The sequence below is a fragment of the Mustela putorius genome, unplaced genomic scaffold (assembly GCF_011764305.1).
Source record: "Mustela putorius furo isolate JIRA1106 unplaced genomic scaffold, ASM1176430v1.1 tig00003850_pilon_pilon_pilon, whole genome shotgun sequence".
NCBI lineage: Eukaryota > Metazoa > Chordata > Mammalia > Carnivora > Mustelidae > Mustela > Mustela putorius.
In genome coordinates this window covers 1,236,098-1,261,748 of record NW_025422002.1, presented here as the reverse complement: position 1 = coordinate 1,261,748, position 25,651 = coordinate 1,236,098, and the positions used below count along the sequence as shown (strand labels likewise).

Below are 25,651 nucleotides of genomic sequence, written 5' to 3'. Positions count from 1 at the left end.
AAGATTAACTTCAGGAAATGAGTTCTTAAGTTAAAGAAAGATTCCTCTTAGATCCTTTTTCTTTTTCCACCTCCCAGCCTGACTTCACAATGTCTATAATCACAGAAAATTGTCAACAGCTTTTAACAAATACAGCTATTGATATCAAACTGGCAATTAGATCAAAGCTCAATTTGTAGACTTTCTTTTCTCATTCTCCACTTTTTTTTCCTGTCATTAAATACTATTCCCTCTACTTACTTCTTCTTTATTCCTTATATCTTTCAACTTGGCTCCATTATCAAGAAAAAAAAAATTCAAGAAGGAAATGGGAGTACTTTCAGATATAAAAGCTCTTCTTTCATTCCTTATTAATAGACCAATAACACAAACACAAGTGAAAACAGGTTTCAATGAGTCTGGAAATCAATGATAAAGTCAACCATAGTTAGAAATTTGGAATTTTTAAGAGAAATATAATGAATTATATATAATTTTGATTACAACTAGCAATCACATTTAAAAAAAAACAAAACTGATTTTTAAAATATACCTAAGTTTTAGATGATTTTAATGGAGTTTTCCCCTTTCCTCTATCAATCAAATGCTTTTAATGAACACACACTAATTATGACATTAAAATAAGGGCTCAAGGATTGTGTTTGCACCTGCCGTGTATACATATTTGTAAGAGACTCTCCACTTCCTGAGGCAGGATCCAGATCCTATTAAACTTTATTGTGCCTGCCTAAAATAAAGGAGACACTTGTTAATTTTTTCTGAATAAATGAATATCATACATATGTCCACAAAATGTTCTAATTAATGTTTAATGCTATAATTAGTTTGTGTTCATTAAAAACATTTGATTAATAGAGGAAAGGGGAAAATTCCATTAAAATAATCTAAAACTTAGATATATTTCTAAAATCAGTTTTCTGTTTTTTTAAAATGTGATTGCTAGTTGTAATCAAAATTATATATAATTCATTATATTTCTTTAAAAAATTCCAAATATACTCCACATATTAAATGTAGAATGTCAATAAACTTGAAATACCATTTCTTCCCTCATTCACCCAAAAACAACTCAGAAATTAATTTTTCTGCATTACTTATTAAAGGAAATGTGGGTCTGAATATGTAAAACATTGATCTGAATATCGCTAGGCTTATTGCAATAATAGACAATTAAAAAAAAGAACTTTCAATAAACGTCATTAATTTGATCAGTGTCTACCTGAAGCCAACTATATTCATAGGTTTTAATGGTTCTGACAAGTGCCTTTAAAAGGAGCAAAGCGTTACATTTTCTGAAATTTACTTTAGAATACTTAAATCATAAACTGTGCGACTGAATTTTATTCCACCCTTTGGTGTGATTGGGTAATATTTCTAAGGTTTTAATCAAGACTTTGCTAAACTTTTAATCAAATGGAGCAGAAATGGCTACCTCCAGTGCTTTAGCTATCTTCATGATGCAGAATACCAGATGGCTTCTTAATGTTAGAAGAATGCTTCACGGTAAAAACAGTGGTATTCAGGGTATAGATGGATTCACTAAAAATATATCCAACCACAAACGCCCTTTCATGAATAGGGTATAAGAATCCAGAAAGCCCTACACCTACAGACACTCTCTGACTGCATTCCAGGTTTAGGATTCCACTCATCTGTGCACTGAGAGTTTTATTTCCCTGACTCCAGTTGGAAGGATAGCTGAACCCTGCAGCTAGCATGCGATGGCATCTGCCACTAGGGAAGCTTTCTTACAGAATTCCATCACACGGTTCCTTAAAGTTTTAACATCTAGGACTCCACTGAGCGGAAAGAACAGAGGTATAACTGTATGTGTACTATCTGCACGTGTGTCCACCCACGTGCAGACATCTGACAGCTACTAAATTTTTGTTCATCTGGGGAATGTCAGCCTAACACTGCCCTTGTCACGCAACACCCTGTAACCAGCTTATGAGAGAGAACTAAGATAGTCCTCTTCCTCTGAGTCTTGGAAACTACCAATGTCTACAAAAAGAACCTAAAGATGGAAAAATGAACAAATGAGATTAGGTCAGGATGCAACAAACATTAAGAAATCATTATGTGCTCTATACTGCCTGTTGGAGGCATTGTCTCAAAAAAGATACTGTTACAAATCTGAAAAAGTTACACACCATTAACCTTAAATTTAAGGTCACTGGGGAGCCTGGGCAGTTTAGTCATTAAGTGTCTGACTCTTGATTTCAGTTCAGATCATGATCTCAGGGGGGGGTGAGATTGAGCCCAGCGATGGGCTCCACACTTAGCCCAGGGAATTCGTTCTCTCCCTCTGCCAATTCCATACAGGCACGCATACATGAGAGCTCTCTCTCGCTCTCTCAAAAAACAAAAACAAAATGTAAGGTCATTTTTCAGGCTTTAAAGAATGAACCAACAACTGGTACTTGATGGTACTTGAGTATGGCTTTATTTTTCTTTAATTGCCAAAGACAGTTAAGGATCATATTGTGACTAAGAGGGCCACCATCATTAATAACTTCTAGTGAATATTAAACACATGAACCGAAGAAGCTAATACATTCCTTCAGGGAGGACAAGGCTGTATGATGAAGATAACTAGTTCATAGCTTGGGGCATCTTATTTTTTATTTTCTGTCCTTATACTATTCTACAACCATTTACTATTTTTTCTGTTCTTCTGTTTTATCACCACATTTTCTTTTCCATTCTTTGAGGCAACGTCCAAAGCAATTTATCAGTTAAAAACGTTAAAAGCAGGGGCACCTGGGTGGCTCAGTGGGTTAAAGCCTCTGCCTTCAGCTCAGGTCATGATCTCAGGGCCCTGGGAATGAGCCCTGCATCAAACTCTCTGCTCAGCAGGGAACCTGCTTCCCTTCCTCTCTCTGTCTGCCTCTCTGCTTACTTGCAATCTCTGTCAAATAAATAAACAAAATCTTTAAAAAAAAAATGTTAAAAGCCAAATACTAAACTTCAGACTTTTTCTCCCCTTGAAATTTGGCATTCATAAAAATCTCTCTCTTATCAATTCAAACCTTACAGGTGGAACATAATGAAGGAAATCAACTGTCATCAATGAGATATAGGGCACATTAAAGAAATACCATTTATGCATAATTGTGGTCCAGGTGTTTGTCCAGGTAGTATATCTTCATTCAAATTCATAAAAAAGGCATAAGCAGTTTTGTTAAAATTAGTGTAATAGATGCATGAACTCCTAGGTATGTTAGAAAATTTAAGCTTTTCACTATACAAATCCTAAAAAGGAATCTTATTCTTTTAAAGTTATAAAATCCAAAGTAATATTTCTAGGTAGTAAAGAGAAATTTATAAATAGCTTATAATTCCCTTTAACTCATCATCACCCTGATGATGGCATTAGAGATGACAAAGTTGATTGATCATCTTTTGTACATTTATGAGATGAATTAATGCAGAATCCTGGACCAATGACCTAGATCCCTGAACTGCCACCTCGTACTGGTTTTCCACAAATAAGAAATAAGAATAAGAAGGGACACCTGGGTGGCTCAGTGGGTTAAGTCTCTGCCTTCAGCTCAGGTCATGATCTCAGGGTCCTCTGATTGAGTCCCGAGTTGGGGCTCTCTGCTCAGCGGGGAGCCTGCTTCCTCCTCTCTCCCTGCCTCTCTGCCTACTTGTGATCTCACTCTCTGTCACATAAATAAATAAAATCTTAAAAAAAATAAGAATAAGAAAGCGGTATCAGATTTATATGTCATACTGAACTGATTGCCTGCTTTTGTTTGTATGATAACCAGTCAGATACAATTTTCTGGGGTAAAATTATACAGTTTACTTAAATATATATGTTAACAATATAAAATAATCTTATGACTTTTGATTCCAATACTAACTTAATTTTTAAATTGTACTAAGTTTTTATCACATACCATTTTAAATTAGTTTTTTTTAATTTTACAATAAAAATACATCTCTGGAAAAGTCCAAAAGAAAATAATGAAATGTATTACTATATAAAACACTAAATATAATAATTAGCTTGTTAATTAATAACAATAATTAAAGATTACACATTTCCCCTCTTCCTCCCCACTCCTGAAAACCACTTTAGAAACCTTTCTATAGAAATACACAAGAGACATAATACTGTACATAATTCATCAATTGTTACATGAATGTTATCATATAGCTATAATATTCTGTTAAGTAAAAAAGGCAAGTAATAAAGTGATATTCACTGAACTAATTTGTAAGGGTCATGGGGCTCTTCCTGGGAAAGTCAGGAGTTATTATTCTAATATCAGTTGAGGAAAATTATAATTAAAGAAAAACTGTGACAGATTTCAAACTTATCTGGCTATAAATTTACAATTAGGATAGAGAGCATTCCCAGTGTTATGAATGGTCTTAAGTTCATCAACATTTCACCATTAATTCACTTACTGTATCTTTTTATAGGCCCCAAACGGAGCCACTTGTTATAAGTCTCACATCAATAAAACAAGACTGAAATACCTAAGGAAACCGCAGTTTCAATACCTCTCCCTGGATTGTAATCTTAAATCAGTTAATTTGGAATTTCCTGGTCAGCAGTAGTAGTAGGGAAAGAGGACGGACAGACCTATTCTATCCCTCATGTATAAGGTAAATCCACTTTTTCCTTGTTCCTATACTCTTTTGCCTCTAAGTCTCCCTTTCTTTTTTTTTTTTTTAAGATTTTATTTATTTATCAGAGAGAGTGAGAGAGAGCACAAGCAGAGGGAGAAGCAGGCTCCACGCTGAGCAAGGAGCCTGACACATGAGCCCTTACTCCAACCCAGAACCCTGAGATCACAACCCTGGCTAAAGGCAGACCCCAAACCAACTGAGCCACCCAGGCATCCCAAGTGTCCCATTTTTAATAGCATTTTGGAGCTCCTTTCTTTTCTTTTTTTTTTTAAGATTTTATTTATTTATTTGTCAGAGAGAGCACAAGCAGGCAGGGAGGCAGGCAGAGGCAGAGAGAGAAGCAGGCTCCCTGCTGGGCAAGGAGCCCCTTGTGGGACTCAATCCCAGGACCTTGGGATCATGACCTGGGCTGAAGGCAGCGGCTTAACCAACTGAGCCACCCAGGTGTCCCTTGGAGCTCCTTCTATTTGCTCTATAGATGAGATGCGGCCCAATTCATGAATCATTACATAAAGCCAATTTGATCTTTAAATTTATTCAAGTGACTTTTTTTTTTTTTTTTTTTTTTTTTGGTCCCTGAGTACAAAGAACACTCTAGAACAATTTTCTTTCACATTATATTTTGCGATTCCAAAGACAATATTATATTCATTGATACATCCTGAGTCACTAAACAAATGACAGTGACAAAAAAGGTGTTATATAAGTGTTTGGATCAAGCTTCATGTGAACTAAGAGTGACTTTTTAGCCACTTAGTACTTCTACCTTGTTCTAGAGCTCTTTCCCTTGAATGAGAAAACTCAAACTATCATTCTTTGCTCCTAACATATCATTAATAAATGACAGTTGTAGAAATAGTTTGTTTTCATAATATTGTGGTTTGTCATGCAGTCTGAATTCAATACAGCTAACAGTCAAAAAGGAAGTAAAATGTATCAAAAAAAATGTATCCATGATCAGGTATAATTACAGCTTAATTTATTACAGAATAATTAGCAAATAAAAAACTGCCATCCAGTCACCCAAAGGGACTTTATTTTTGGAAGAGGAGCTCCAGGCAGGAATGCAATTTCCACAAAGTAAAAACACAACAATGACAATTATTATATGGCAATGAAGCATTTCTTTAGAAGTGATTTTCTCAGCAAGATTTCTGCATTTTGCTCCTTACACTTTTAACTAGACAATGCTGAGTCTCAGCAAAGTGCTATGTAATTGCAGAAGAATCCCTTCTCTGAGCAGTCAAAAATCACCTCTGTTAAGTGCTGAGTCACCCAGTGGAGGATAATGGTACTTAGAAGGTAAGCGTGGGCTTTAACAAGTCACTTCTGCTTGTTTATCAGGTTAGAATTGCCAGTAAGAGGTTGGCTATGAATTCTCTTGAGCTGGAAAAAGAGGGTTTTTTTGCATTCCTCCGAGTTTTTTGTTTGTTTGTTTTTAATAAGGCTGGAACAATCTAGTTTCTCCAGAGATGGGTCATCTGCCATCTGAGGCACTACATGATACCAAAAAGAAAGTGGTCTGCAGACTAAGCAAGCCGTGCGTATTTGTGCTTGAAGAAAAAAACTGTCAGACAGCTTCATGAGGCTCCACCCAGCCCTAATACAGATCCTCTGGGAAGAAGATGAATCCCACATTTGTGATCTGGTTCCTCAGCCTTCCTATTTGGGCCGTACTGTCCCGGTGCGATAATAAAGGGAAGACCTACTAGAATGAAATCAAGAGGTTTGGCAGGGGGAACGCTCATGTCCTATGTCTTTTTGTCAGCTACAAACCCAATAGGAAGAGGAAGCTCTTGTATAGTACTTTCCTATCTCAGGAGGAAGAAGGAAGGCTTCCTCCTCCCCTGGCAACAGCCCAGCCAATGAGAGGCAGTCAGGACTTAGCCTATGAAAACTGCTATGCTTCTAATTCTCAGTTTACTCCAATGGACTTTTTGGTCAGAACAGCCTCCCCAGCTCCCCATTTCCTGTAAAAAGATCCTTCCTATCCTCTTTTCCTCAGACTATGGTTTTGCCATATCTCGGTGGTCTTGGAGGGTCATTCTCTGCTGTGCCTGGATAAGCCCGTCTTTTACTGGTAAAATAGCTGGTGGTTTTATTTTAAGGTCAACACAGGTAAAAAGATCTAAGTTAATAATCTTTTAAAAACGAAAACCTTGAGTGGCATTGTAAGGACTAAGGGCAGGCCACCCTAAGAAGGGCCACTTTGGAATGAAGATTATTTTAAGCTAAAAAGCAATCAAAACCCAGAAGATTCAGAAAAAGCTCTTTAACTCACCCCTCAACTACCTAAAAATAATTTAAATAGAGAACCTGCTCCAAGAAGAGAGCTGTCACCATAGATAAGTACATTATGACATGAACTTGGTGTGGTAGGCAGGGAAGAACCTAGCGAGGTCTATTTGATCCAAGTCCTCTATGTTCCATTGTTTCTGAGTGGCCCACACACATTCTTTCCCCAAACATTTACTCTTTTTCATCTTCTAGAGGATTGCATTCATTCCCTTTGAGGTCTCAAACCCCTACCCCTTCTCCTTAGTTCAGAATTATATGTACCTCATTTTGCCCGATTTTGTTCGGAATTTCCACATTTGCATGGATTCCTAATACATGCAAAATTAAACTGGACTTTGCCCCATTAATCTGTCTCAAGTCAATTTGATCCTTAGTCCAGCTAGAAGGGCCTTAAAGGGAAAGTGCAATTTTTCATCCCTGACATCATCTCATTACTGTTAGGCTACAGATCAAAAAGCCTTCTATGTTCCACAAAGTCTAAATGGTCTCGCCCCTGCACACATTCTCTCAGTCGCTTCCCCTTGCTCATAACGGCTCTCAAACTCCTTACGACTTCTTGCCACATGCTTTCCTTCAGTTGAGAGCACTCTTCACTTTTCACTTTTTGCTTAGACAACTTTTTATGTTTCAGGTTTCAACCTAGCTTTACTTTCTTAAAAAGCTTTCCAGTACCACTGGGCTATGGTTATACTGTTTGTTTTTTCCAAATTTGGAACACTTGACCAACATCTCCCCACTGCCTCCATCCCCAACCCCTGGCAACCACCATTCTATTGTATCTTTGAGTTCAAGCTTTTTTAGGTTCCACATACAAGAGAATATACACACGTAAGTGGGAACAATATTTGTCTTTCCCTGTCTGACTTATTTCACTTAACATAATGCCATAGTGTATCATTTGTTTATCTGGCTGTGTCTCCTCCAAGACCCAAAGCTCACAGGACCCAGGAATGTTTTCTTTTTATTCTCATAGGGCATCTGGCACGTGAGAAACTGTTTGGTAAATGTCAGCAGAATGGGTAAACTTGAAACTTGTATCAATTACATTATCAAATAAGACTTTACCTTTTTCATAATTATAAACCATGCTAGAGCTTCACAATTGCCTAGATAATACTTTTTTTTTTTAAATATATTCCCATCTATTGAGAGACTTATTATGTGCATGTACCATGTTCAGGGTTTCAGATTCATTAACTGTGGCATTGGTTTTGTGTTTCTCTTCTTAGACTATAAAAATATTTGAGGGCAAGGGGTGTTTTACTCATCTCTCTATCCCCCAAGACCAAGAAGGCATGTAGAAAAAATACGGTTACACAGCCGATCTGTCATTCATTCTATCCCCTTATAGAGGGACCAACCCTCCTGGAATGTAAGGTAATTGCACTGACTAATGGAAGAGCCCTCATCTATGAAATGTTGACTGTCAAACTTTGCCTATGGCAAACAAACCTGGAATATATGACTTATGGGGCACAGTGTTTTAGAAAAAGCTACTCAATTATCTGAATATAAAATGAGATTTTTATAATTTATACTCCATTTGTGCAAATAATGAAAATGTCACACATCACTTGCAGATCTCCTCTGTAAAAGTAGGCCCAGCACATGCTCTGATGCAGCAAGAAGAACCTGGAAGCTTCATTCACTGGAATTCCAGGACTTCTCCCTTAGGTAATCACAAGGCACAGGAAAACAGGAAGTTCTTGACCTCCAGGAAATGTAGTTCCCAGGTTTTGCTTGCATTAAACCATGCATTGAGACCAGTTTCATACAGGGCTTCCTGTGCCTGATGATTAAAATTTTAGTAAAGCTAGATATTTGGTCAGATCCATAATTCATAGGAATCTGTAATAATTTGATCCATTGTATATCTTGGCCTCTAATAAGTATCTCCTAAAAGAACACATTTTTATGTCTATTTAACATAACGGGCTGAAATTCTGAGTGAGAGCTCATTGGATATATCTGATGAACATTCATACATTGTACCTTTCCAAAATTATGTATTGGTAATTATGTTATTGATATAGTCTCCCCTTCCAGAATTATAACCACTGAAAATGGTGAAGACTGGCTGTATACACTGAGATGGAAGTAACAAGTCCATTCAGGAGGTTTATTAACATAATCACAGATGAATTATCAAGAGGGCCACCTAATACACTCTACCTCTGGACTTTATAGCGATACCAGATCTACAGAGTCGATTTGCATTTTGAACTCTAATCCAACCCTAAAATCACTAGACCACAGAGATGGCCCAGATAACATTTCCTGCATCAGAGTAAAGAATTCACAATATTAAAATCAATTTTGGTCCCTGTTGTTAACCAAGGGTCTGTTTCTTCAGTCCCGCAGAGATGAGGCAAGACTGGAGCTCTCTTTGAAGCTAACAAAAGCTTAAGGTCAGATCATCTCCATGGGATACAAAGCAAACCGGGGAGAACTGACAGCCAAATGGTATTTGAAGTGTTCTATCAGAACAAGTACTTCCATAATACAGATCATTCATGCATTATTGGAGACAGCTTTGTTCTCTCTCCACAATGTTTGAAGTATCCTATGGTTTTAAAATATACAACGTTCTACCTTCTCTTGACTGAAAATAGCACAATTTTTTTAGAATTATTATATTTGTTCATACCACATTGAAAGGTACTTTTAAATATAAAATTATTTTTACTCACAATACTCAAATTACAATATGCCTCCATAAAAAGCCAAAATGTTTTACTTGGCCAAAAAAGAGCAAATGCAAAGTTAACAATATTATTTTTAAAAGAGCAACATCACTTTAATTTTCTCACCACAAATTACACCTTTCCGATCCCTTTTCTTCCTCTATTCTTTTACCCACGTACTCTTTGATCCTTTTATCTCATTATTTCTGATTCTCTACTTCATATTTATTTCCCCATCCTCTGTGAGACTCTGTTATATTCCTTTCACTTGAAACATTTCCAATCTATGCCCTACTCACATATTAATTTCAAGATCTCCCACATTTCTTTTAACTCTTCTTTAATGCACATTCCTCTTCTCTGCACTTCCTATCATTTCAACCTATTCCCCTGAATTCGCTATCAACCCTACTATTGTAATTATATGCATATGTATTTCAAGAAACCTAAACCACCACCAAAAAACCCCAAAACAACAATAACCAAAAAATAACCTCATGTACATTTGGTCTAACTGCTCTGCTCTAATTTAAGCCTGTACTATCCCCCTTATAGTACTCTGTTCTTGGTAGGATAGGCAGCTTTTATACGTCTGCCTCCCACCTCTTTTCATTTTTTAAAAGTTTCCCACAGATTTTCTTTTTTTCCCCAGGTGTGGGCTCACGGTCTAAGGTGGGGCACTTAGAACCTCTAACCTTTCCAGGTCACTGGAAAAAGGTACAAGAGATAAACCTTTGACCCAGATGGGGGCAGTGAAATAGAATTTCTAAACTCTCTTTACTTTTGTCATCATGAATCTATGAAAGCATGAATCAGAAACTGCCAGTGACCATGGTTCTAAACTCTTGGAGAAGTAAATGAGAAAAGAAGAGAGAAGAGAAGAAAAGAGAAAAGGAAAAAAAGGAAAGAAATGTATACAAATGAAAGAGGACTTCAACCACCTCCATTCTGACTTGTATGTTTGTTTGTTTGGTTTTTAGTCTGTATATTTCTAAGTTCTCCTTTCCTGCTTATTGTTTAACTCTGGCAAAAGACCAGAGGAAAAAAATCATCCCATGATGGGAACCCAAACTACCCCCTCAAGCAATAAAGACTTCATGATTGACTCCAAGAAAATGATTACATGATGGACTCCAAGAAAATGATTGACCTGGGGGCGCCTGGGTGGCTCAGTGGGTTAAGCCTCTGCCTTCAGCTCAGGTCATGATCTCAGGGTCCTAGGATCGAGCCCCGCATCAAGCTTTCTGCTCAGTGGGGAGCTGCCTCCCCCTCTCTCTCTGCCTGCCTCTCTGCCTACTTGTGATCTCTCTGTCAAATAAATAAATAAAATCTTAAAAAAAAAAAATGATTGACCTAACCATCACCACCCAGCTGCAGCATCCACTGACCATCCACCCACATTTTCCTTATGTGAACCTATAAGTACTTTCAGCACTTTGAAGACAGCCTTTGAGACATTAGTCCAACTATCTTCCTAGTGTTGGCCTCACTAAAATAATCCCTTTCTTGCTTCACCATCACTTGTCTCTGCTTTTTTATTTTGTCAGTGCTGCACAGCTGAGCTTGTCTGTTTGGGATCTCTGGAGTCAGGTACTCTGACACACAACCTCTTTGTGTGCTTTTCACACAAAGAGAAGCAGAGATGGGTGTGAGATTTGAGTCCTAGTACCAGGTATTCCTAAGGCCGTGTCCACCCATATTTTCACATGGTTTTCATATATGATGTAATGAATTCTGTATTTGGTATTAAGTAGCTTGAGTTAAGTTTTTGTCACTTGCAGTATCTATAAAAGATACAAAAATCCATATATTTGAGTACAGATCTTAACCCAGTGATAGGCCAGGAATAATTTCCAAATTGGAGAAAAACCAAGTAAATATTTGTCAATTAAGAAATTAAGTGCATAATGCGGTGTTAAAAATAGAAGTTTCAGCTGAGACAACAAGAAACTATTCCCAATAGTACACTTCATAAAATGCAGCATTCACCAGGGAAAAGTGAAACTCCTTACCACATCAAAGATTTTTTAAAAAATTAAAAATGAAACACTGAATGTAAATTAGAAGAGTATTTCCTTGGGGAGAGTTGTGTTATGAAACTCATTCCCACCCCCTCCCCCAGGAAGGAGACATGTTAGGGCTCTATCTTCTAAACTCATATCAAATGAGAGAGAATTAAGAGTTAGTGATGATTTTATAAACCATTTACAATCATTTCTTAAAACATAAGCCTGGGATCAGTGGAACAGAGCATACTTCACCAGATAAGTGGCCTGACATTTGGTAAGCAGCAAATAGCTAATAGCAAAGAAACTACTAAAGAAAAGACAGTCATTGCTTTGCTTTATCAGCCTTTTTCATTTGCTTAGCAAATTGTCCTTCACTGACATTATAATACTTCCAATTCAAATTGCATACCCAAAGGCAGATCATTTATTTTTCATTGTTTTAAAATAGGCTTAAGATTTCGCTTTACATTTTTATTTAGAGATCCTGGTAGAAGTAGATGATTCAGAACAGAAGGGAAAAAAAAAAGTTACTTTTGAAGAGAAGTAGAATTTGTCAGCTAAAATACGCCTCAGTGGCAAAAGGATTAGTATAGGCTTATTATCTTTAAGAAACAGAGGCATATGAGAAACGTGGAGTTATTCTTTTGTAAAAGACATTTACATTTATAAGGAAATCTCCATTTGTAAGGGTGTCTTCCTGACTGTACCAGGAAGGAATAGCGGGGAGACTCTAAATCTAGAAGTTCTTCTCAATAAGGCAACAACTTAAATCTATATAAAAACCTATCCTTTGTTTAAAAAAATTCAAAAAAAAAAAAAAAAAAACCTATCCTTTGTTTACTGTGCTTTTCCTGGTAACCTTCCATATGAGGCCTCCTCTTTTCCCCAACTCTTCTTTTCTTTTAAAGGAAAGAAGGTACTTAAGATGATGACTTGGATGATTTTGGAGAGTTCCTCAACTTTCCTGAGTATCTCCCATATATACAGAAGGTATACATGTTATGAAACTCCTGTTTGTTTTTTTCCTCCTGTTAATCTGTTTTTATTACAAGGTTTTTCAGTCAAGAACCTAGAAGAGTAGAGGGAAAATTATTTTTCCACATCCACACATTCAAAGAACAAAACATTGGGTAATTCTGCATCCATGATCTCCTTCTTATTATAACTTCAAGCAACTTTTTCATATATTTTTTGGTGGTATTGGTGGTGGTTGGTGGTATTACTTTTGTTTAAGTATTACCCCTGTAAGTCCCATTCAGTGCCTTTGCCCATTAGTCAAAGGGCAAATAATGTTTAAGCAGCTGCTCCTTCTGTCCTTTTGGAGCACTAGAAACTCTCACAAATTAAATGCTGTTTGCTCTTTGACTTCTACCCTAACCTTTATGGTACGGTAATTGTTTATGTAAGGAAAGTAATTCTGCATGGACCTTTAGCTCCTTCTTATTCTAACAGCCCCTCCCCAAGTACATGAAGTCCAGCTTTGTCTCTACACGCTGTTAGACATAGAATGGGGATTGGAGTGCAAGTTGTGTCTTATAAACAAAAATGAACTGGTGGAATCATTTATGGCAAACACAGAAGAAATAGAAAGAAAGGAAGAAAGAAGAAAAAGAAAAGAAAGAAGAAGGAAACAAAAAGGGAGGGAGAGAGAAGGAAGGAGGTAGGAAGGACAGGAAGGAAGAAGGAGGAAAAAAGCCAAAGTTCTGTCTATAAATTATCAGTTTAGTAAGTATAATTACAATAACAGCAATCTAAAATATCTTAGAATGGCATGACAGTGTCTGGCACACAGCAAGCATTCCATAAATGTTTATTAAACCAATAAAGAGGAATAAATTAATGACCTGTAATTTTATGCCAATTAGGCATATATTATCATGCATTTTCACAGTGAGTAGTATGAAAGCTGAATTCTAGTTAACTTCACTTCTGAAAGTAAAAATACATTCCATCCTGGGATGTGGTGAATCCAACTTATTAATTATGTTGACTACATTAGTTTTCACTGTGGTATACTTTGGCTAATATAATAACCACATTTTTAGAAAAAGAAGAATATTTGCACCCCCGTGTTCACTACAGTATTATTTACAATAGCCAAGATTCAGAAACAACCGAAGCATATATCAATGAACAAATGGATCAAGAAATTGTGATACACATATGCATGTGCACACACACACACACACACCAGAATATTATCCAGCCATAAAGAATGAAAATGTGCCATTTTCAACAACAAATTGTCTTTGTATATGGTCATTGTTTTTCAAATATCACTCAAAATGTAATCCTAGTTTGTTTTTCTAAGCACATGCAATTAATATTACATGAGTAATATGAGTTCTGATTAATATATTCTTCTAGTTAAGACTCAGAAATAACCTGCTTGATTCTAACCTTTATTGTTAAAAATCTTTCATAGCCTTTCCACATAATAGCAGTAGGAAGTACAATGTAACACACCCAAATGTATTCAATAAAGTCTTCAAGTCAGTGTCCCAGAATCATCACTTGGAATCTTTGACAGGAACACAGGAGTGAAAGTTTCAGGACATTAACCAGCATCGCAACAAACATTAGAATGCATTCAGCTTGATCTTTGATTCCTGAATATATATTCTACATTTATGTATTGGCCTTGTTTTGTTTTGTTTTACATAAACACTTATTTTTTTAAAAAAATAAACAGGGACGTATCCAGCTGGTTGAGAATCGAATCTACTTCTTTCCTAGCTAAGCAAGTTTTCTTTTATAACTACGACCTCGGCATTTCTAAACTTTAATAACTGCACAATAGTTCATTACTTAAAGGATATGCAATATTTACTTTCTAAACTAACCTAAAGCACTGTGCTCTATCTATATATTTATATCCAAACTTAATCAATAAACACTTGGTCTCACCACAAGCCCATAAATAAGGTTGAAAATAATCATTAAAAAGCACTGGTACTTCATTTAGGTAAGAACATCAATTTTTCCCCCTAACAAGATTTACCTCTTGGGGCATGAGGAATCAAACTTACTAATTATGTTGGCTATATTAATTTCCACTGTGGTGCTATAGACAGTGTTTCTAATATAATACTTTTATTATTAGAAAATAACTATTTTAAAAGGATATACTGAATGCCTATACAAGCTGACTCTTGATTTTGTAAATAGAATAGCAAATTAAATGAGTCTATGGTAGGGGCAAGGGAAACTTTGTGATTAAATATATACACTTACCATAGATAGCCCCTCAGTGCCTAAAAGATTAGAACCCCCTTCAAGCAACAGCTGCCCTGTTCGGAATAACAACACAACCTTTATGGTCCTGACTTACGCATTTTTAATGAAAATTATGTGTCTGCCACTTAGATATGTTTACAGTACTTAAAATACAGAGTCAGCATATCTGGCATGTGAACTTATAAGGAATAACTTCATCATTTCCAGAGCTTTATACACAGTACTAAATGCAACAGAGAATGAGACACTGATAACAGATAGTTTTAACATAATGAAAAATACGAGGTGAACCACTGTCAGCTCTTCCTTCTCCTGCTTAACACTGATACCAAAATAAGTACTTGGACTCAAGGCGTAAGTATAAATCCTGCCTCAGAAGAAGCATTTCCAAACATGCAAAGGTTATATTCATAAGCTAAGCTGCAAAAGACAATTTTCCTGCTGTGAGGCTCGACAGGACCAGCACAGTCAGCAGGATGTTAAAAATCCTTCTGCAGACATATGTTAGCAAAGCTACTGGATGGGTCCAAGGCTCATTATGCTCGCTGACAATCATTTTGAAAAAGCACAGACCGAACACTTCTAAGGCAGCCAGTGCAAATACAGATCAGTCAACATTTCAAAAAAGAAGGAAAAGGTCCTTTAAAAATCTCCTATCTGAAGAATAATTATATATTGGTAATTGCATTTATCAATGTTCAGAATTTTTTTTTCCATGACTGCTTGTATGAACCAAATTATTTATACTGTAAGTTTATACTGATGGTCCTAAACCGCTGTTACAAGAAAACCAAGTGTGTGGCCAGCATGGTAGGGCTCCTTCCCACTGCTGGATATTTAGTTCTCTGTGAGGAACAAAGAATAAAAAACAAGATCAAAACCAACATGAGGAAAACTGTATAGGTACTTCCCCAAGTTCTTTCGCAACGGAGCACAAAAATGAAAAATGCAGGTAAATATATCTATAAAAATAAGGAAACAGAATTAGGCTGATGTGTCTCATACTGCTATAAGGTTACAGTTTATATGTCCAGGGGATCAAAATATTCAAAAGTTATTCTTTGTTAACTGCAAAGTTAAAAGTTTCATTTGTTAACAAATCTTTAGTCTTGTCCTTACCTTAAGGGGGCCACTAGTTTATTATTATATTTCAAACATGTATTAAACAGGCAATCTTCCTTTTACAAAAGGCTCTATATTAATGCATGAAATCATACAGTATCATTTATAAATTAAAACAAATGAGAATTACTGTGTTATTAAAAATAATTACAACTATCATCATAGTAACATTTTTGTGTGTGCTTATGGCTATACTCATTTTAATGGCATTTGATGTTCACAGTGATTCCACAAAATTCCTCTTACAAATGAGGGAAGGGGTATGTACAATCCCTGAAAAGATTTAATTGAATGCCTATTACATTCCAGGAATAGGCCAGGGGCTAGAAGCAGAAAGTGAGGAAGACATGGTTCCTTCCCAAATTGTATTAGTCAGGAATAACTAATTAGAATTTGACACGGAAATAAGCCAGTAAGAAACCAAGAGAAGAAAAGATACACTAAACCAAGGTGTTTGATTCATTAAGTGACTAAGAGCAACTAGTCTTTTTTCTAACCTAAAATGCTTATACAGCTGGTCCTCATTATTTGCAGGCACCATATGTATAAATTTACCTAGTTGCTGAAGTTGACTTGTTCCGCCCACATCAATACTCAAGGCACTTTTAGGGTCATACACAAACTTGTAGAGATCAAGGGAATTTCGAGTTGCCTAACACACCTGTTTCAGCTGAAGTTAGACATGGTGATCGTCCACCTTCTACTTTCAATTCTCATACTACATGTGAGTATTTTTTCCACAGTCTATTTTGTTTTTCTCATTTTTTATGCCTTTCACTGGTGACTTTGCTATATAAAATAGCTTGCTGTTTTAAAAGTGAATCGCTGAAACACTGCCTTGTGTTCTAAGTGCCAGAAGGCTGTGATATGTCTTGTGGAGAGAACAATTATAGTAAGTGTCATTTAGGAAGGAGTTATACTCTTGTTGGTCTTGAGTCCAATGCTAGTGAATAAAGCAGTATGTATTAAATAAGGTGTCATTAAACAAAAACACACTTAAAACAAGGTTATAAACTAATCAGCTGATGGAATGTTGTGACCAGAAGCTAACAGAAACCTAACCCTGTATTTCCTTTTTGAGCCAAGCGTCAGCATTCATTCAGTATTTATGACAACATTAGAGAATATAACTAACATGAATAAGGAGATTCAGCTGTAAATGTTTTTGTTTTTAGTTAAATTTTATAACATCTCTTATATTTCTGAATTTCAGAATAAAACCTTTTACCTTAATCAATAAAAGATTAAGCAAAGAAAAATCAAAGATTAAATAACATTATTAATCAGTACATTTACAGAATTAAATAGGATACTAAGTTTTCATTTCTCTAGGGAAAAAAGAAATAAACTTTGCAACAAGTGCATTTTTAATCCCCAAAGTATTAGGTGTATTTGTTCTACAACTCCCTTTTAAATGAAGAATGGTGTTTTCTTAAGGAAGACGAAGAAATTAAAGCGAAAATAAATGATATCGTCTATCTACCTAGCTATTGAACTATCTATGGTCTGTGTTTTTTGTTTGTTCGGTTTGGGTTTTTGTTGTTGTTGTTGTTGTTGTTGTTGTTTTTTGCTTGAATCCTAGGCTTCTAATTCACACATTTTCCCCTAGATCACACTTCATTGTGTCATTTGATCTGTTTTCTGATGGAAGAGATATTGATTAAAGGCTTTCAAAAGGATGGAATACAGGAAACACAATTACTAAATACTCCTCAGTTTCACAATCAAGCTTGTCCAAGATGTGCTGAATAATAAGCGTTTTCTCTCTATAAAGATGATGTTCCTGGTCTTGTTGATTTAAAAAAAAAAACTTTTAATGTCCATCCCTGTGGACAAAGCCTGACATAAAGAGAATAGGAAGATAACACACCACACACGTGCCATGTGTCAGGAAAATGCTGAGAGCCTTGACCAGTAGAGGTGCCGGGCTATCAGAGAACCACTCACACCCCTACATGGCCTCCTCCAGTGACAGACAGCATTTATGAATCAGCAGCCCAGGGGTCAGGGTAAAAATCTGTAGAAATGGAACTGAGCCAAAAAACAGACTCTAAGGAACAGTAAATCTGTACCCTTGACCTCATTAGCAGCAAACTGTAACCAACTGCTAATTACCTTATGGCTGTATCGTAAACTATATAAGTGTGTAAGTAAACTGATATTTGTGTATATATATAAATTGTGTATGTAAATTCTATATATGTTTGGCACCAAAAATTCCCAAGAATCAAACATGATGATTAGACTTAGGGAAAGGAGATACTAGATAAACAATTACCTAGTAATGGAAAATGAAGGTTAAATCTTGAAGTAGTTACCAACTTTCTGTTGGAAAATGCATAAATTGTGCTAAATGTATGTACTTGAGCACCTTAATTTAGTTTGTTTTGTTCTCTATACTAAGGAGGAGATAATTCAGTCAGAATCCAAGTTGGGGGGAAAAAAAGCCAGCTAAAAGACACCAATAAAGATTCTTATTAAATCCAGTTAGTTCCATGTATTATAAATGTAATCTAAAGGGTTAATTATATCAAATCAAAGACTGGCAATTAGAATCTCTATAGATGAAATTTTAGGATTGATTCTAAGATCACCAAGAGATGGCTCCTTCACTGTTCCCGAAGCACCTCCCCATTACAACAAATTACTACCACAACATCTGTCTTTAGTAGCTTCCACAAGTATATACAAAAGAACATGAGAACATAATCCAAGACGTAAATCTGCCAGGGAAGAATTATGATTTGAAGGAAAAAAAAGAGATCATCAACACCTACTATACACTGAGAGGCTATATGTGTCCAGGACCAGAGTGAGGACAAGATAGACTTCGTCACTGACCTATTAAAATTTACATTTCAATGATGGGGAAAAAGGAAAGATAAATTAAAAAAAAAAAAGCAATTGTGTTAACTGCCAAGCAGGAGACCAACTGGATGCTATAGCCAGCACTGGGTGTGCATGGCTATCTCAGAAAGGGGACTCAGGAAGGCCTCCCTTAGACGGAAATATCTAAGCTGGAACCAGAATTACGAAAAAGGGGGTGATGAATTCTATAAATTACTTCCACTATAAACTTTGTTGTTTATTCTAATTACATTGCCTTATAAAAGTGGGAAGAAAAAACTACCAGAAATAACCATACTGGGGAGAGCTGAACGATAGCATCACAAGACTGGAAACATGGCTCCCCTCTCATGGCAACTGTTTTTTTTGGTTTCGTTTTTTTAATATTCCATTTATTTATCTGACAGACAGAGAGAGGGGGAACACAAGCAGGAGGAGTGGGAGAAGGACAAGCTGGCTTCCCACAGAGCAGGGAGCCTGATGCAGGGTTGGATCCCAGGACCCCGGGATCATGACCTGAACTGAAGGCAGCCACTTAACGCTTAAGTGTCCCAGGCGCCACATGGCAACTGTTTTTCTTTCCTACCTCAAGCACCAAGGCAGAGTCACAATTTGTTCATAATTAGCAGCAATGACAGAAGCTATGGGAAAACCCTGAGGGTTTTGTTGTTGTAATTGTTTTTAAGCTACTTTTGGAGGGAATAAAAATTGCTGATAATAATCGCTAATCAGAACAATTGATGATAATTGAATCAGTTGATTCATTAAGCAATGGTTATGTACTATGTATGTTACATATAATATTGCATTTAATCCTTACAACAACCATAGAAGACAAGGGTTATTATCCACATTTTACAGCTGAGTAAACTGAGGTAGAGGGTAGATGATCTGTCCAAGATTACATTGCTGTGGGGGAGTCAGGCTTGTATTCCAGAGTACAGTTGGACCTTGGAGATGTTCAACTATGGTAGAAAGGAATATTAAGGAAAGAATGGAAATCATTACCTAGTCTGGCTCCCTGTATTCATCTCACTGTGCTGAACTTTGTACTTGATTACTTCACAGCAGTATAAAAACCTACTTTGGCTTCTCTGGTGACACTACTTTTTAAAGGCCAATGATATTTGTAGAGAAGATGGTGGGCTTTTTCAAAGTTCACTGGAATGCCCAACTCACACAGCTGTAATGATGTCTTCATCAAATGAGAGAACTACCTTCTTTTGTAATTCATCTCTTACCTTTTATAGAACTCTGCCTTTCAACAACATGTGTAACTTACAGCTGCAGCTTTGACTTGATTCAGAATCTAGCATAAAAGGTGAAGACCTGATAATGAAACCCTTATTCTAATTAATTTTTCAATCATCCTTGTAAACAGACTTTTACTTCCGATAGGTAAATCTGCTTTTAAAATCCAAGTATATGCCAAATGGTTTACCCAGGATTTTTACGTATACAGAAAACATTCATGAGCATAAAAAGCAACCTGTATTGTTGTGATTGGTCAAAGAATGACAGCATAGCTCCTGTAGTATTTTATATTTAATTTCATTACCTTCTACCAATGAAATTATAAATGAATCTACATACTCAGAAGTTTATAGGTTTTTTACCACAAATGCATATAATTATCCATATTGTTACACCCACCTTAAAATGGGTGTCTCAATCTAATTCAAATTTATAGAAAAAATAGAAAGGACTGAGTAATGTCTTTGAGTCTACTGAAGTTAGAGAGAGGAGACATTGTTTTATTTTAATTTATTTGGGAGAGTGAGCAAGTGAGTGTCCGCACATGTGAGTGGGGGCAGGCGGAGGCACACAGGGAGAGAATCTGAATCCTATTTTGAGCTGAGCATGGAGCCCAAAGTAGGGCTTGATCCCAAACCCCATGAGATCACAATCTGAGTTGAAACGGAGAGTTGCACACTTAACCAACTGAGCCGCCTAGGTGCCCTAAAAGGAGATATATTTTTTTAATATTTTATTTATTTATTTGACAGAGAGAAAGAGACATCACAAGTAGGCAGAGAGGCAGGCAAAGAGAGAGAGGGAAGCAGGCTCCCCGCTGAACAGAGAGCCCAATGTGACTCCATCCCAGGACCCGAGATCATGACCTGAGCCGAAGGCAGAGGCTTAACCCACTGAGCCACCCAGGCACCTAAGAGGAGATATTCTTAAGATAAAAATCATTTCCCATCTTTCTTTTAAATATTGATTTCAGGTCAGGATTTTCCTTTGAGTAGCTTTTTCTGGTCATGCCCAACTCCTCAGTGACAAGTTGTGAAGGTAGAAATGATATTTGTTGTGTTCTCTTAATAACTCCTAGTTCTTGACACATGGGATATTTAAAGGCCTGCATATCTCACATTTGATTTTTATGGTCCGCTTGTCATGGTATCCTTAAAGCAATGAAAACATTACATTGATAGAACTATATACTCTCATTAAAATATTTGCTGGACTTTGCAATTAGTTGGGAACAATTTCTAATGATTTCTACACAAACACCTCAGTCTTGTTCACATACAGACGGTAGATCAGTACATCAATATGCCAAAAAATGCTCATCTCTTCACATTCATAATAAAGTCTGTTTGCCATAAAAAATAAGTCAACATTAATAAATAATTCATTCACTTCTTTGCTTTGATGTCCTCTTACTACTCAGTGCTCACCTGAAATGCCACCTCACAGTCCGTGCTAGTCCACTAATGCAGTGTAACCCCAGTCACTCCCCTACAACTGTTTGTGTGATAATCAACCAAACACTTACTAGTGATATCTTTTGTTTAGCTATTTGAACTCCTCCCACCCTCTCTGGTTATTTCCAAAATTGGTATGCCCCACAGGGACTTATATTTCCATAATGTAACCTGTAAACCGGTAAAGTACCTGGCACATAATAGGTATATAATAAATGTTTACTGAATGATATCAGTAGATCAATCAATGAGTGAATGAGTGAAGACCTGGAAAGCACAGATGTAAATACATTAATTTATGAAATAATAAGCCCCATCCTTAGTCACTGTAAAACAGTAATTTTTATGAATATGAAGATGTGTATTATGATAAAAAAAAGGGGGGCGGGGGGGAGGAATGCTTTTCTACCAGTAATTCTCAACCAGATGAGGGAGGGAGGGATTTTCCCTCTACGGGGTATTTCTCAATGTCTGGAGATGTTCTGTGGGTGTCGCAACTGGGAAGGTAATACAGGCATCCATCGGGAGGTCAGGGATCCTGCTGCTAAGGCTCCAACATTGCACAGGATCATCTCCTAAAGAAGAGGAATTATCCAGTCCGACATTTAATAATGCCACCGCTTTCTACTATTTTTCACTCCTCATACGTATTTAATACCTATTTATTTCTTACACAACTACCACATGCTAATATTGAATTCCTTTGAGGAAAAAGACATGTTATAAATGTATTATAAAGATTGACTAATACATGATTGGCTGGCTAGACTGCTAGATGGAAGGATAGATGAATGGATACTTCATAGACAGATATGTGCATACATAAGTAGAAAGATAATCCCAACACTGTGTAAGACTAAAACCATATGATGGCTAATTGCAGGAAACTTATCCTCTTGCTATCATCTAATCATGTACCCACAGAATTGTTACTTTTTATTTTTTATTTGATTTTTTTTCAAGATTTTATTTATTTATTTGACACAGAGCGAGAGCACACAAGCAGGGGGAGTGGAAGGCAGAGGGAGAGGGAGAAGCCGGCTCCCCAGCTGAGCACAGAGCCAGATGTGAACCTCCATCCCAGGATGGAGGATCCTGGGATCATGACCTGAGCCAAAGGCAAGATGCTTAACCAACTGAACCACCCAGGCACCCTTGTTCTTTTAATTTTTTTTTTTAAGATTTTATTTATTTATTTGTCAGAGAGAGAGAGAGAGAATACAAATAGGCAAAGAGGCAGGCAGAGGCAGAGAGAGAAGCAGGCTCCCTGCTGAGCAAGGAGCCCAATGCGGAACTCAATTCCAGGACCCCGGGATTAGGACCTGAGCCGAGGGCAGCAGCCTAACGAGGTGAGCCACCCAGGCGTCCCGCCTCCATTCTTTTTAAATAATAAAATATTGGACTATGTAATAAGATACAATTAACATTGGGGAGAGAGTGGGAGAGAGTGGTAATTTTGGCATTAAATGCTAATGATATTTGTGTTCTTTTTATTTAAATTCAATTAATTAACATATAGTGTATTATTAGTTTCAGAGGTAGAGTTCAGAGATTCATCAGTTGTATGTAACACCCAGTGCTCATTACATCACAGGCTCTCCTTAATGCTAATGACATCTGTGAACAGAATGGCTATAAGTGAGAACTAGTCACCAGGGTTTAGTTAAGTGTGCTATGAAATAAATATAATAATGCCTTCCTTCAAATAAAAGGCATGTGTCTCCTTTCCATAAATGAAAAATCACTTGTCAAGTGAGATCTGTATTAACTATGTGGAAGGAATGTTACTAGAGTATGGGAAGAAGAAGAAAACTGAAATCAAGAGAGTTTGAGCAGAGCCGGTTAGAAAACACTCAGAAGCCCTAAATAGTGGGACTAATCCCTTAGATCAATGGATGGGGGAAAAAAAAAATCTTGTGTTTTTAGAAGAGGTGCTATATTCCATGAATGCAGTGTGTGCAATGAAATAGGGGAAAAACAGCAAAGGCAGGAGTTATATTGAGGAGGACAGGGGTTGCTTCTTCTGAATTTTCCTCATTTCTATTGTAGTATGGAGGGATCCAAAATCCTTGCTTTACTAGCACATATACTAAAATCGGAATGATGTAGAGAAGAATACCATGGCCTCTATATAAGGATGACATGCAAATCCATAAAGTCTTCCATTTTTTCAGTAGAATAACATATTCAAAGTGCTAGTGGTCAACCAAGATTTCTATGTCTTGCAAAACTATCCTTTAAAATTAAGGAAAAATTAATACATACCCAGATAAGCAAAAATCAAAGGAATTTGTTGCTAGCATATCTGCCCTACAAAAAACATTAAAGTAAAGCCTTCAACCTGAAATGAGAGAAAACTAGACATTCACCTGAAATCTACACACACACACACACAAATAAAGAACCCTAATAAACAAAAATATAAAAGACATTATATGCATTTCTTGTAACTCTCTTCTTATCCTATATGATGAAAAACAATGGCATAAAGATACAATTTGTATGACAATAGCAGTACAAAAGACAGGAGGCAATGGATATACTGGAAAAAAAAGTTTCTAGGGGGTGCCTGTGTGGTTCAGTTGTTGGGCGTCTGCCTTCAGCTTGGGCCGTGGTTCTGGGGTCCTGGGACCAAGCCCTGCATCAAGCCTCGCACCTGGCTCCCTGCTCAATGAGGGCCTGCTTCTCCCTCTTCTGCTTCCCCAGCCTTTGTTCCCTCTCTCACTGTCTCTCTCTCTCTCTGTCAAATAAATAAGTAAAATCTTTAAAAATAAAAGATTTTAGTTATTCATTTGACAGACAGAGATCACAAGTAGGCAGACAAGCAGTCATAGAGAGAGTGGGAAGCAGGCTCCCCGCCGAGCAGAGAGCCCAACGCGGGGCTCGATCCCAGGACCCCGGGATCACGACCCGAGCCGAAGGCAGAGGCCCTAACCCACTGAGCCACCCAGGCACACCTGAATAAATAAAATCTTTTAAAAAAAAAGAAAGAAAAGAAAAAAGTTTCCATATACTATTCAGTTAATTTAGTATTTATATGGACTAGATTATTTTAGGTGAGATGCTAATTGTAATCCTCAGCATAACAACTAACAAAAAAATTTAATAACAGAAAAAGAAACAAGAGCTATAAAATGATATACTAGAAAAATATTTAAAATGAAAGACAGTAACAGAAAAACAAAAATATAGACATGTAAGGAAAAAAGAAAAATAATAGATATCAATTCTATCACATCAATAATTACATTAAAGAGATTGCCAGAATAGTTTAAATACGGCCCAAATAGGTGCTGCCTTAAAGTAAAAAACTTGGGTTCAAAGATATTTACAGGATAAATGTAAAAGGATAGAAAAAAATATGTATGCCTTGGAAGAAATAACCAAAACAGATCTTGGGTGGCTATACTATCATAGACAAAACAGACTTTAAGAAAAAAAAAGTTACTAGAGACAACAAGGGACATTTTATAATGGTAAAAAGTCACGAAGATACAATGATTATAAACAAATTTACCTAAAAACATAGCTCCCAAATACACAAAACAAAAACTGAAAAAAATGAAGGGAGAGAGAGGCAATTCAACAATAACAGTTGAAGACCAATACCTTGTTTCAATAATAGATAGAACAACTATGCAGAAGATCAACAAAGAAATGGGAGCCTTAGAGAGGTCCAGAAGTTTCCATGGACTTCTGTGGGAGAGCACAGGAATTGTTCAAGATAAAAGCCACAGGGCCACTGTACCAAGATGAAACAGACCTTTATTAGTAAGAATTTTCCACAGAAACAACAGTGTGTGTGTGTGTGTGTGTGTCTATATCTATCTGTACATGAATGTGCACACACACATACACACACACATGCAGGGAGACACAAAGAGGTTTCTTTCTTTCTTATTTTATTTTTTTATTTTATTTATTTGACAGAGAGCACAAGCATGGGGAGTAGCAGAAGAAGAGGGAGAAGCAGGCTCCCCGAAGAGCACGGATCCTAACATGGGACTCGATCCCAGGACCCTGGCATCATAACCTGAACCGAAGGCAGACACCCAACCAACTGCACTATATACACAGCCTTGAGAAAGAGGTGTCTTGT

At 36.7% G+C, this 25,651-nt stretch overlaps 1 protein-coding gene and 1 non-coding gene across 14 annotated transcripts in view; one reads left to right on the top strand and one right to left on the bottom strand.

Annotated features, from left to right (window-relative positions):
* Nucleotides 1–25,651, bottom strand: part of CHL1 (cell adhesion molecule L1 like) — a 217,834-nt gene that overhangs the window by 106,037 nt on the left and 86,146 nt on the right. The window lies entirely within an intron of this gene.
* On the top strand, nt 23,622–23,724 carry LOC123387252. Its single transcript, XR_006601584.1, has one exon. It is a non-coding gene; the product is annotated as a U6 spliceosomal RNA (small nuclear RNA).